The sequence below is a fragment of the Aptenodytes patagonicus genome, chromosome 13, assembly GCF_965638725.1.
Source record: "Aptenodytes patagonicus chromosome 13, bAptPat1.pri.cur, whole genome shotgun sequence".
NCBI lineage: Eukaryota > Metazoa > Chordata > Aves > Sphenisciformes > Spheniscidae > Aptenodytes > Aptenodytes patagonicus.
In genome coordinates, this window is record NC_134961.1 from 19,627,019 (window position 1) to 19,642,171 (window position 15,153).

General features: G+C 36.5%; 1 protein-coding gene across 6 annotated transcripts in view; it reads right to left on the minus strand.

Moving 5' to 3' along the window:
- Positions 1-15,153, minus strand: part of RBFOX1 (RNA binding fox-1 homolog 1) — a 1,372,937-nt gene that overhangs the window by 857,146 nt on the left and 500,638 nt on the right. Inside the window, exon 1 of one of the 6 annotated variants that reach the window (XM_076351319.1) lies at positions 8,527-8,537. The exons of the other annotated variants lie outside the window; for them this stretch is intronic. The gene's annotated coding sequence lies outside the window, so the exon portion shown is untranslated. Of the gene's footprint in view, positions 1-8,526; positions 8,538-15,153 lie in introns of those variants that run through there. 6 annotated transcript variants of the gene reach the window in all.

Here is a 15,153-nt window from a genome sequence, read left to right on the forward strand (position 1 = left end):
GCCATTATTCCCGGCCCTGCCCACGCCTCGTCAGCCGCCCTCGTGAGAGCTGCCGGCTCCCAGCAGGTCTCTGCATTCCCCTGTGGGTTTCCTGGCTCAGGAACCCCCCCTGCACGCTGCGATCCACCGCTCTGCTGCGGGACGCGCCTGCACCGGAGCTGATGGCGTCTGCGAGTGACCAGATAAAGCGTGGTTTATGCAAAACAGTCCACCAATTTACATGGTCCACAAAAGGCCTTAACAAATTTGTAATAATGGTTGAATAAAGGTGACTATATTATGTAAGCCGTCGAGAGACAATCCCGATTCTTGTCATTGGAAAATGAAGTATTTTATTTAAGACATGTTGGCAGAGACCTCTAAAGACGTGTAATCAGTGTTCTAAATGTTTTTCGAAAGTTACAGTCAAAAGAAATTTAGGTGAGGTTTTCAGTTTCTGCCAACATTCTGAAATGTTTCATTTGGATTATACTGCCATTACCAATCTTATAAGTTCTAGCATTAAACTTTAGTTTATGCAATAGCCCTGTGAAAAGAATAATTTTGATGAGATTTAAGATTTTCTTGTTTTTAAACGTGAACTGAAAAGTCCCTAAACAAATTATATTAGCAAAATTATCACCGCCACTAGACAGCTACATTCCTCGTGGTAATTTAAAATATCTTTTAAATTTAATTCCAGTTGTCACATAAATTGTTATGTGCATTCTGTAATCATGCATCTCTAATCAACTTTAGATCCCAAATTACATTAGTCTATGTAAAGTTTCAAGCATTTAATTGTACACAGCCATGAACCAAACCCTTTGCAGAGACATGGAAACATATTCCGTGCAATGTAATTGCTGAAATACAGGCTGTTCTTCCCTTATTCACACTACATGGAATAATAACTATCCTTTAAATTTTAATCAAAGAAACTGCGTAAAAAGAGTTTGGAGGCACTCCTCCGCCAAACGCTAACAAAACAGGAAACTAAAATTACTACAGAACATCAGGAGAAAGACTATGTATTTTAGTTAGAAAAAATATTATTTGAAATCTAATTACTTTTTATTTTAATGATAATACACAAGTATTATTAAAGAAAAAACAAACCTGTTAAAGCTAAAGAAAACAAAGTGGGCCACTTGCCTTAGAAACAGATATGGGAAGCCAAACAGAAGTTAACATTACCTAACCAGCTGGAAATCCAAGGCAGAACAAGCATCAGTTCTTACAAAGAAATCTTTAGAATCTGGTGCTTGACCCCACTGAAGAGAGGCAGGCATCACAACATCACGTGTGTACTAAGCAAATCTCCACGCAGTTTGTCTGTTAGATAAAGCAGCGCATTTCAGCATCTTTGTGACGGCTCAGTTTCTGAGCATGGAGGAGGTCATTCATGTGTGTGTGACCATGGCTCTGTGACTATATCCATCTACTGACCAAACATCTGCAGATTTCAACACTAAGTACAGCAGATGCCAAGAAACAAATGTTCCCCTCTATCCACATCATCGCAGTATTTACTTTGGCTCTTTGTATCGGTGTATGACTGCTTGCACACTCAGTGAAAGAGTAGACTGCGCTAAAGTGTCATTTATTAAATTTGTCACAATTTTTTTCCCCTCTTTTCAGTTGACAATTAGCTTTGATATATAACCTGAATTTTAATACCAAATTAAAAGAGCACTACGTAAGTGACATACTCTGAAACACAGACTTTCTCTTTTAGGTAAAATTAAGCTAATCTGCTTTGACAGGACTCTTTGGAACCAGCTAGTGAGTCTCCCAAATATGAAGCAGTAACCCAAACGTCAATTACTTTTCCAACAGTAGACAAATTGCTGGCACACTAATGCAATTTAAGGACAATAATTAGATAACAGGACTACAGAGTGTACCAGGTGACAGAGTTTCTGAGATAATAGAATCTAGTGTCCTACTTCTTAAATATTAACATCATTCCATCTCAGTCAATTGGTTTATGGTAATTTTAAAAGGGCAAAGCAAATTCTTTTTATTGCTAATAATATTGTGCTTCTCCAGCATCAGCTTTGAAGATTAGCAATTTAAGGAGTCAAAACCTAATTATATTATTTCTATTTTATTTACTTTTCTCTTTTAATCTCTCCTCTTGGAAGTCTTCTTTTATTATAGAAATTTTAAAGGCACTTGATTAAAAAACTGAATCTCTTGAAATTTGAGTTTGCTGTGCTCAATATAAAGGTGCCAGTTTCATCACAACTCCAGTAATCTTATTATACCCATTTAGAAATTCCCAACCCTTTCCTACAATCACAGGCTATTATAGTTACATTCTACTATAAGTGGTTTGGTTAACTGTATGTTAGGTAATATAAGTTGCCGTGTAACATGTCCAAGATTTTTCAAAATAGATGCAGTCAAGTGGCTCCCAATAATTATTCCAGGCAGACGACATCTCCTTGCTTTAGTCACAAGTACCCAGATCACTAAATTTCTCTTTACATCAGGAATCTATATTAGAATATTCTTTTCCCTTTTTTTTCTCCCCATTAGTCAGCTGTGGGACATTGGATGGACAGTGAATAATTTTCAACAAAGTCTCTGTAACTCTGGGCACCAGACTTCCTTTCATCCATAAAACTCATCTCCGCTGACATACTGAAATATCTCTACCCCGATCAGAAAGACCAACCCTAGGACAAAAGAGCAATTAATCCTGAATGATGTTTAGCTTCTCAACTGAGACCCCAACAAGACTGAAAATTTTTATTCTTTTTTTTAAGTGAATAAAGACAGAAATTTAATTATAATACAGACCATGAGAAATTGTTTCAAAATACACTTTTTCCCCATCTTAAACAAAAGAAAAGCTTTAAGTGCTTTATTAAGAACCAGCCAAATCAACTGACTTCCAGAAATTTTTGTCAGTCTCCCAAAGCCATGCCTGCATTCTTCAATTAAAAAAAAAAAAAAAAAAGGCCTTGTGAAATACATAGTTTCCAATATTCTGAAGTGTTTGATAACAGACATCTGAAAAGGTTGCAATGAATTGTACAGTTTTGGTCCTTGAATCTACAGCATTTCTATTTGGGAACTATTCAGCTTGAATATCATGACATACTGGTTTTCCCCACCCGCTGTGGGGTGGGGAAAGAAGAAGAAAAAAAATATAGCAGAACTTCAAGATGATTCTTTACTAGCGCTGTGGGTTCAGTCAGCATACAAGACTGAGGAGTACTGTCCGTGCAGCATTGCTGTACTTAGAAAAATATTTTTATATGACTAAAAGTGAGAAAAGTCTATTTTTACCTTCTCTAGTGTACCATTGCCTACACTATAGCAGATGACAATGATAATTAACTATCCTCACTGTAATTTGTTACCCTACTGATAACAATAGTAGTATACAAGGCATTGCCTGTACTTTTTCAGTTAATCCAAAACTCTGCTATCCAAATGCTGATAAAAAATAAATTACTGCCTGATATGGCTATATAATCTCTACTCACGATTCTCCTATTTTTCCATGTGGATTCTGCCTATATTAAGGAAACAGATCTGTGGATATCTGAACATATTATCCTGACATAACCTTAGTATTTCTTCCGTACAGAAAAATTCTTGTTCATTTTGATTGGCAATGGATATGGATTTGCAAAACTAGCAACATAAATGCATGTACCATTCTGCTGATTTGGGTATCAGAGTGGTCATCTCTGACAAAGGGGCAATAACACATGCAAGATCCTCAGCCAGAACAACCAAAACCCTTAAAAAACCCCTGTGTATTATCTTAGGGCCCTGTGATAGAGCCATGACTTCATCTGCCAGGGTCAAACTGAAATAAAGTCTCTTTGGAAATAATAAACCCCTTCATAAATAACAGCTTAAAAGATACTGCTAAAACATGTACAAAGTAGTGCTCCATGTAACAGGCAGGAAAAATCTGGACTTACTTTTTATTACTTTAATTACAATTAGAACTCACATTTGACTTAAAAAGAGATTAAAACTGTCACATCTTCAATACAGGTGGCAAATAAGAAGAAATCTTGGAGGTGAAATCTCAGCTTGGTTTCTCTGGAATTCATGCCTCTCCTTAGCTGTATCTATTTTCTGTTCATCACACAGTTCATCAGTACAATTCTTTGCTCACAAAACGTTTCGAGGAAAATGTATATTAAAGTAAGCAAGCAGACCAGGGCAACACATCAATATACTACACCTCTGCTAGCAACAAAAGCTTTGCTACATGTACTGCATAGGCTGTAACTGTGGAATAACACGCAGATGCAATCTTCAAATTCCCTCCAAAAACAAACCACAATAGACACCTGAAAAATAACAGAGGTTTGCATGTCTAGAACTATGGTAAACTCTACCACCTATCAGCAAGTTTTGACAAACACACCATTAAAAATTTTCAGAACTGTGTAAGCTGTTACAATTCTCCCTATTTCCTGTGTCTATTCTGCCATTGGCAGAACAGAGCGAGCATTAACAAAAGCTTCTAAATTAGACCAATGATCAATAACCATGCAAGACGGACAAAAAAGGTGAATGTAACCTGACTGAAGACAACCACTGGAATTAGCTCACAATCCTCCCTCCCAAACTATTGATCTTCTCAAGAGATAATGATCCTCTCAATACATAGCCCCTTCCTTCATTTTCTCCTTTAAATTCCTACTTTTATCTTCTCTGTGCAATGCTGTATACAAAATACGTGTTATTCTGGAAAGCTGAGTCCACCAGCTGTTATAATGACTGATAATGTTTCTTTAAAAGACTGTCTGCTCTTCATTCCCAAACACATATTCTGCAACTCAACTCCCATTTGGATTCCCCACACACACACACCCCGTTATCAAGTTATATCCCATCACTGCACAAAGAATGACTAGCAAACCAGCTCAGAGTTAGAACTGGCACATCTGAACCACTCAAGTGCCAGGCAAAAGCAGCCGTCTTTCTCCCAGGATCTCAGCTGGGGTCTGGGCAAAGCTCTGCCCACCCCGCTCTGGGTAGAAATGCCTGCTCAGGGGTAGCTCAGGTACTCCCTATGGCACCGCATTATACCATAGAATTTAATAAATAACTTTTTCTTTCATGAAATACTCATGTTTTCTGTCTCTAAAATGGAGACTGTAACATTTTCTTCATTCTATATTTATAAAAAGCATAAACAACTGTAGTCTTATTTTTAGAGGCCTCTGTAGTCCTACATACTGTAAATACTCGTAAGACCTCCCTGGCTATTCAGTTCTGAAATCATAAAACTTCCTTGGAAATAATAAAATAATAAATGCCCTCATACATAAGAGTTAGGTCAAGGATTTAATTTGTATTTACATTTGTGAACATATTCCTTCATTTTCGTCTTTCCCTTAAAAGAATTAAAACTATATTGCCAAAACATATTAAAGACAGTATACCATATAACTAACAGAACAAATAAATGAGTTAGAACACTACTTGTTATTTGGCTTTATTTTAGAATAAAGCCGAATATGATGTATCCCACTGGATGTTTTCAGTTTCTCTGACATATTGCAATTGGGATTTACATCTTCTGTGCTGAGGGAAGCAGGTTAAATTGTTTCTACAATGACATTTGTTAGTTCTGCATGATATGTCTTTCAGTGAACACAGTGTTTTCCTTACTCATTTCTTCGTTCTCCATTATTGTTTCTCTTGTACTTCACAGAATCACAGAATGGTTGAGGTTGGAAGGGGCCTCTGGAGATCATAGTCCACACCCCCTGCTCAGGGCAGGGTCAGCTAGAGCAGTGCTTAACAAACCATGCAAGCTTCAAAGATAAAAATCTCAAAAAAAAATTGGAGTATAAAAGAAATCAAGTGAGAGAACACCACAGCTTCAGGTGCCTGGATATTCACGGGAAAGATACTGAGGATTTTGTAACCGATTCAGTTTGTGGGTGCAAGACTAAAATGTCTCCCTTCCCTCTCTACAGCACTTGATTGCACAGAAATGCTGTTGCCTGCAGCTGACAGGAAACCCTGCAGCAACGTGAGGTGTTATTTAAAAACTAGTTGTCATCTCTTCTAGACAGGAAAAAGAAAAAAACAAAAAAAGAAAGGGGGTGGGGGGGAGGTAGACGGAAAAGCAAAAATCAATTTAGTTCAGTAACTGACCAGAGAAAATAGCAGCAGGACTAATAGGGAAACTAGAAATATTTAATGAATATTAATGAATAATAATAATATCTAATGAATTCCATAATGTTGTTTTGAGAAACCACGTAGGCATATGCCACTAGAAAAATGCATCACAAGGAAAGATGGCAAAAGCAGTAGTTTCTCCAGTGTAGCAGCAAACAACTTACTTGGCTTTCAGGAACGCAGAATGACTGAAGAAAGGAACTGAAAATCTATGACAGAGAAAAGGAGGGAGAGACAATAATGGATGGTTGTAAGAGGAGATGACAAAATGAAGAGTACAAAGGAGAACAAGATGACACAGTGGGAAGACAAGACAGGGATCAAGGTTTACACATGAATCTGAGTCCAGAATTTATCGAATTATTGTATAAGATGAAAAAGGGGATGGCACACACACAAATAAGGAGAAAAGCCAGTGACTTCAAACATAAAAGAAGGTAACAGCTGCTCTCCTGTTTCACTAAGTTGGATCATTTACCACATCCATATTTCAAACAGTAATTAATTAAGTTCTGCTGGAGCCAACAACAGCAGGGACTCTTTATTAATGAATGCATAGATCAGATAAACAACCGTACTGAAGATTAATTTTACTAGTAAACTTTAGCACTACCATTTCCTAGAAGAATAAAGATGCCTAAAACAGTGTCTCAGAAGATTTCAAAGGTATGAAAAGTAAGAACACAGACACTATTTCCATCAATCATCAAAAGTGTTTATATGTGATCATGACTGAATGATTCAAAAGAACTATCAAGTTTTGCTACACTTCATGGATACATGGATAACAGTTTAGCATTTGGGAAAAAAAAAAAGCCACAAAAAACCCAAACCACCCAACAACCTCCCCCCAACCCAACCCAAAAAAGATTTCTTTTTCTGTACTAAGCTGTAGTAAATTGGAACCCCGAGTGCTTTTCTGAGAATAATCAGAACTTGCTGGCTGCTGTTCAATATGCAAACTCTGATTATCTGGCTTGTACCAAAATGTTTGACTTTTGTCATATTTTACTGTAAGTAATGATGGACTCTGGAATACTGTGTGTACATGTTTTCCTCATCCATTCCAAAGCTCCAAATAAATACAAGAAACGTGTACACGTAGACCTACCTCTCAGGAGATGGGATAAGCAACCTTTCATCAAAAGTGTCTTCTCAGCTTGAAACGACCCAGCTAGAGTCTTTGCAATGTGTCAGCGTTCAGTATACGTGGGCACTACTCACTTCTTTGGGCAATAGTTACTCCCTTTTTTTGGAATAAGGATCTACTTTCTTGATCAGAAAACTAAATTTAGCTGTAGGCTGCTTGTTCATTCCTTTATTAAGCATTCTTCAACATATTCAGTATCTTAAAATTTATTCATCATAAGGCAGGAGTTTGGATACTTTGCTGTTTTTGTAGTTTCTCTCCAAGTTTTTCTGATCCTAAATGCAAGCATTTAAGTCACCCATAAAGATCAAAGAAAAGGTCATATTTTTCAACTTTCTTTTTCCAAAGTGTAAAAAAAAAAAAAAGGGGGGGGGGGGGGAGAAAAAGAGAAGAAAAAAACTCATAATTACTTAGTCATCTAAGCTCACTACCCAACTACCCAAAGCAGAAGCAAGAAGCACAAGGTAAGGAGAACCACGTCTGTCTGTCCTTCTAAACAATGTTTCAAATTTTGGAGGAAATAAAAAAAAGCAGCAAGAAAAACAAGCAAATCACTTTGCAGCTCAATGTAGTAGAAAATTTGTGAAGCGATACAACTGAGAGACTTGTGGTGAATCAGAATTTCATCTTTTCCATCCACTTCAGGGTGAATAGGATACAGTAGGGCAGAAACAAGAATTTCTACTTTGCCCTTCGCTTGGCACGAAAATAACCCAACAACCTGCACACACAGCTTCACAGAGCACAATTATCTGTACTTGCTTTCATTTCTGTTTTGTGTAGCTTTAAATACAAGACTTGCTACTCTCTTTTTCCTGTAACAAAGCATTTCTCTGCATTATTCTTTCCCAGTATCAACCTGTATTTATTAATTGTCAATTTACTTTATACTAGCTGTAACAATTCTTAGTATAATCTGATCAGTAAAAATCCACTTACTATTAGTGGCATGTCTCAGGTAACTTTCATCAAGATTATTAGCATTTGTATTTTATCTAGACCGAGATACTCTAACCAAGATCAAGGTCCCTGTGTCAGCACAACACAGCAGTAATTTAAGATAGTCCTGCCCTGACTGTAGAGGCGAAGCATCACTCTGCCTCCTCTTTTACAGGTGGAGAATTATGACACAGTAATCGAGTGATCTGCCTGAGGAAACAAGGGATGCTGTTAGAGAGATTAGATTGAAATCTACAGTCCTTGACACCTAGTTAAGTACTCACATGACAAGACTGTGGAGAATACTGGATCTCTTCACCTTTCTGTAAGAAAACGGAATATAATCTAAATAGACTTATACCATCTGTCTCTTGAAATGAAATGGGTATTCGTATTTTGCTAGGTTACGTCTACTATTGACTACTTTTCATTATACTTCTAAAGCTGAACTGTAAAAGCTGAACACAATGTGAAAACACAATGCTTTATTTTTTATCAAATACTGTGTAGTTAAAATATTTCTTTTTATCCTTTGAGACTGCCCAGTAACACCCATCAGTATCAAACTCTCACTTAGTACCAACCACCGTACAAAAATGGAAATTCCAGATGACTTGATGCAGAGTATTTATAGCAAACTTTGTGAGAAAACTACTAGCTGGACTAATCCTTGCCTTGACATTTTGGAATATGGGATTAGAACTATCTGTAATTACTTTCTTATGAGACATTGGTCAGGTGGCAGTAGAAAAGGGAAGTATGTGCATTCACTGATAAGCAACCAAAATCTCGTTCTTGTTACTTTTACCTATCTTTTCTTTTACTGTAGGTTATCTCCAAGTTCATTCATGGCTCAGTGATGGAAATACATCCTCTAGCTAGCAAATTAAAAAGACCTTCCCAGAAACTATGAGAATATAACCACTGCTGACTTGCACAGTGTGTCATGTTTATGAATACCAAAGTCTCTTGCAGGTGTATGAAAATATACGTTTTGTACATAAAACACACACACATGTGCACTCACACGCATATCTATGTATGGTAAAGAAAATATATTGATCACAGTTGGGTACAGTGCACTTTCTTTTATCAATATAATATCACTTTTCATTATAAAACCTGCCTAAAGAAGCACAAAAGAATACTGGCCTGAATGGGACTTCAAATGCACTTTTTGTCATGATATTTTCTGAGTATATCCATGTTAGCTTTCTACCTCATGGTGTCAGAAGTAACACGGCACAGGTTCAAAGATCCGTACATCTTAAAACTAACTAACAGACCTAGTGCGAACCTTTACTTAAAAAAATAGTAACAGGGAAAACCAATGCAAACTACCTTCTCAAAGTGCTTTCAACATCCAATACTCTTCTCATAAGCACTGGGTGCATAAAACAAAGAAAAACTTCATTAGAGAACAAGAAATTATAGCACAGTTTGAAGGGAAGATTATATATGGGTGTATGTGTGTATGCATATGTAAGTCTATACATACACTCACATCATCATGTTTTTGGAAACAGTTTTTCAGTTCAGTTCTTCACTCACTGAGTTTCACATGCAATTTAAAAGATGTGATTTCTTTCACTTCCCATGTAGTTGATGTTGTCCTTTATAATCCCAGTCTATAGGGTAGCTAGATAGATCTGTCTTGAGCTGCTGGGAGGAATGCTACCTTGTCCAACCATGCAACTTTATTGCCAAAATTCAGTGACTTCAGGTTTGCTCCCCGAGTTCATTCCATAGTGGAGAACTGGTTTACAACTTGTGGTTTTTTTCTTTCATTTCAGTAATATTTAATAGTACATATTTAACTACTACTCTGAAAAATCTCACTAAAATAAACCATAGAAATATTTCAAATAGTTTGAGGCCAATCCTTCAAAAATAGAACTTAAAGCTGCTTTGTTAATTCTATGAAAAGAATTATCTTGGATGAAAGACTAATCCGTAGAACTCTCTTCAGATTCAGATACGGTTAGGAAATTTATTTTACACATTGGCAATTATGATCTTGCAATAGAACTATAACAACACATGCATTATACTTTTCAAAAGTATTTTTTCCTGCCACTGAAATCGGACGCAGTATCGTCAGACTAATGTCCCATTTTAAGAATATGCTGGCTACCTAGGATGTAGAGTTCTGTCATTTCCTCGGTGCAGACATCTTCAAGATCCAGAAACCTTTCTGGAGAAATCGTGACTAATGGACCACATAGCAGAGCTTCAGAAAAACTGCACTGTAGATAAGAGCTATTTGTACAAGAGTAATTTGTATTGGAATATATAGCTGTGTCCACTTGCAAGAAAGTAAAGCCAGATGGGGATGTTTAATTTACTTCGACTTAGCTTTGGCGTTCTCTGCAAAATTCTTGTACAAATCACCTCAACACTCACAGAATGTTTTGCATAGGAAAGGACATGTTGGCATACAACACATGAATCTTCATATGCTCATTCCAATTGTGCAGTGCCAATATACACAATAAGCCCATAATGACAGAGGTTATAACTTCCCAGCTCATCATTTATTTCTGGCAATGGCATAAGTCAAAACTACTGGTGAAAAGAGTTTGTGTCATTATGAATTACATTGTAAAGATTTTCCTCCTCCCAACAGCATTTTACCATAAAAGCCAAAAGATCGGGGGCGGGGGAGTAATTTCTGCCAATCAAAATGCCCAGAGCCTAGACAGCAGGCGTGGGGACATCTGTACAGGAATGGGTGTACATAAATCAAGAATATAATCATAGCTACCCTTAAATGACACCTACAACATTTTAATGTAAAAGTTTAGCTCTCAACCTTTGTATAAACTTTCAATGTGTTACTTAACTTTCTGACAGTAAGAGTCTACTGCGACTAAGCAGTATAAAGGTATTTTTTTAAATGTCCATGCACATGCGAATACATTTATTTATACAAACAAATCAAATTAATTCAAAAGGCATAGTAACATTAAGCAAGTCAACTGCCAGCCTGCTGAACTGTGAGATCACACTGTAAACATCTAATGCTAAGAGCAAGTTCTCCCTATTATTTTTTAAGAAAATATGTTGAGAAATGTAAAGCTTTTTAGAGCCTCATGTATACCATAATGTAGAAGAAAGCTGCATTATAAATCGGAACATATTTTATATCCTCTAATAGATTCAAAGTTATTTTTAAAATATGAGTTTTAAGAAATTAATTTTGCTGCTGAGTATTTTTTCTTTCTTTTCTAAATGCAATTTCAAACTATACCGTTAACTAAAACAGGTTTATAATTAGTCTTTGCTGACGTCAGCTGAAGAATGTCCACACATTTCTATGCGAGGCTGATTTCCAGTTAGAAAACTTTGATACAAATTGTAAATTAATTCATTTTTTTTCCTCTAAACTTTATCCCATATCACTAGCTTAAAAGTAAATAGTCCTTAAAACAAGACAGTATGCGCATTGTTAATACTTTATGCTCAGAAGATCATCCATGTGTAAAATAGGTGTATGTTCATATAATTGGCTACAGTATTTTGCTACATGGTTAAATGCATGATTTCCTCTAATAGAATGCCAGTGTGGTCTACATCATATTTTCTACTTCATAAAGACCAAATGAGCTGTGACCACAGTCTCCCTAACTTAATGGAAAGTCCACTCAGTGACTTCCGAGTTTAAATTGTGCCTTTCTACTATGAATCAATAGATTTGAAACACATTAATGGATCTCTTCACCAAAAGGTCTAATCCCAAGTGACTAAAAAGGTGGATCTAACTCAGATTTATCACTCTTGTAGCATGCTGAACTAAAGGTCTTCAATCTTTGTAATATAACAATGAATTTGAATTAATAGAAAGACACCTTCTTGATGCAAACCGTACATCTCCCTACGTATTCATGTATCTTTGCAGGTACGTACCAGTAGCTTTCAATTTTTTCTTTGGGACATGTTGGAAGTAAACATTATGAAGCTATGAAGATTTCCTGAACAGTCTTTTACTGCTCAACTTGCTCCCAACAAGTACATAAAAGTCTGAAGGACAGTAAATCCACTTCCATGCATGTATATATAAAAAATGGTGCAGAACACCTGCATACAACTCTAGCTGGGGATTTCTACATCTTTGCAGCCAAAGAATTATGTGTTCTTATGTTAAGCAAATGCAAAAATTCAGAAGGACACCTAAATAAAGGAGATGGAATTAGCAGCCTAATTTTATTTATTAAGACTACCTCAATCTACAGGAAAATGAGATGAAATAAAAATCAAGGCCCTATGTACCTACACATTTTCACTATCGTTACCAAGTCTTGAAATGTTCTATATGGAGATGTAAGTCTTAATCAGAGTTTTGAGTAACTTCATAAATCTTTAATCTTGATCACAGGCTAGGAACAACAGAACGTAAATCTAGAGGCTATGTCTGAGTCATGAAAATGACTCAAAGTCAAGACTTGTAGGTTTGTGTTCTGAATAAGGGGAAGAAAACTATTAGTGTTCTTTATGGAGCAAGTTAAACTTAAAAGACATTAATTGGTTCCAAAAGAGAGGCAAGCAATGTTTAAAAAAGGAATATGGCACTTGTAGACCCTTTTATGAAAGAGCATAATTTTATGAGAAATCGACTTATTTCGAAGTGCAGAATGTAAAATGGGAACTGAAAGCGCTAAATGCAAAATGTGAACTAGAGAAAAATCAATGTTTCCAATTTGTAAAGAAAGCACAAATCAAATATTGTTAATATGAAATATAAGCACAACATAAACTATTTATACTACACACATTAAGGATAAATTGCTTGAATAAATTCTATTATTCTGAAAAATGCTGCAAACAACATGCTGACATGTCAGAAAAGTGAAAATAATAATGTTGACATTATTAGTACTGTATGCTATTTCCTAGTGATTTCCCAGGATCATCTATTTTCACTTCAAGCAGCTGTTCAAATCCCATTTCTGCCTCACCAAATCTAGTTTTGTTCTACATTCATTATGTAACTCAGGCATACACCCTACTACTTATTATACTATTACTATAATGCTCACTTCGTTGCAAACAAGAATAAGAGACAATGCCTTTCTATTCTGAATTTAAGGAGGTTTTGATGGTTTCAGCAGGCGACTGCCAGTTTTGGGAATGAAAATACTGTTGGCTACTGAATTCTTCTCTCCTCTCAAAGAGAGTAAAGCAACCCTTTGAGAAAAACTAAGGAATCCCTGACACTGCACAACAGAAGAGGAATGTGTTACCACACAAAATAAAGGTCAAATCCAACACCAATGTTTTAAAGGATGAGAGAACAGAAACTTGTGAAGAACTGGTTTTATTGGTAGAAGAATCCAACCTGTTACCAACACTGCTTCTCACCCTGGGCTTTCACACACTCAAGATCATCACCTGTATTAACAGACTGATAAATTCAAGCCACTACGTCTTCTTTCTGCCTCTCTTCAAAATCAGTCTGCATGAAAAAATCCTAAGCATTATTTTGGTAAGAAAATTCCAGATTAATGTAAAAAGAGGGGTTTTGTTCAATTGCTCACTAATCAATCCAAACAGACACACCTCATGCCTCCGTCCAACAGCTGAAAGACATTTTAATTTAATAGCTTTGGAGAGCATATATAGAGCGAACTACAACTGAGGGCACTGCATAAATCTCTACATCACGGAAATTATCATTGCAAATGTATCTTTCTCATAATCTCAAAATAGTAAATAGATGGTCATGGGTTTGCTGAAAGATTGCCTCCCCCCCCCCCCCCCCCGGGACTGTTTCTCCCTAAAGCATCTGAAGAGTTAGAACAACATCGAAAACAGAATGAAGAAACTTAGGCAGCTGTTGTCCATATTATTTTTTTGGCTAGAAAATGAACAGGAAATACATTTGTTTATAATTGTTTAAAGAAAACGTCCCCCAATTTTTTCCCTCCAAGACTATTCACTTCAGGGCTACATTCTTAATATGACACTACATATAAATCTTATTTCAGGTTACTAATTCTACTTATCAGAATTGCCTCATCTACTCAAATACTTTATGTTTTATTTTGTGCAGTCTTTAAAAATGCATTGCAAATCGAAAAGTAAATAATCCAGCTGCCACTGAAACACAGTCAGTTTAGAGCTTTACACTGAATGCGAAGGAAGTAACTACAGTAAACACTTTAATAATAAAACTGACTCACACAGTACTTACATCACTATCATTTTTTATTGCTTTTCCTACAGCTTTCAGATAGTGAATATGGGCTAAACAGCTCAGCCACCCTACTAAAATAAATACACAGATCTGTATGCGTATTTGTAAATCCTACCAGGACAAACAGAACTGCAGAATAATTGAGGCTCTCTGGATGTCAATTAGCCTTACCTCTTGCTCAAATCAGAGCTACCTTCAAAATGAGATAAGGTTTCTCATGGTCTTGTCTGGTCATGTTTTCAATATCTTCAAACACAGAAAGCCCACAATTTCTCTGAGAAACATGTTCTAGTAGCAAACCACTCTCACTGTGAAGGTATTTCTCCTTCTCCCTCCCCCGTTTCCAATGAGCATTTCCCTTGGTGCCACTTGCAACCATAGCTTCTTCTTCTTTTGCTGTACACCTCTAAGACGACCCTGGCTCCTATTGCCTTCTCTCGAATACCTTTAGGTAGTGGCTGACAGCAGTGCTCACTGATTATCTGCTAGTACATTACATGCTCCAGCCTCCACTCAACACCTTTCTTGGTTTTGGAAGGCCCAAACTGGACATAATGCTCCAGACATGGCTTCAAGAATGTCCAAGAAGGGCAATCATATTAATTAAGCCTCCCTTAAGTCCTACAAAAGAATCATTATTTAAGTGTTAACATCAGCAAAGCGGGAGCGCATGGAGTTAAGCTTTCAATGGTACACAGCAACATCAGATTCTCCACTA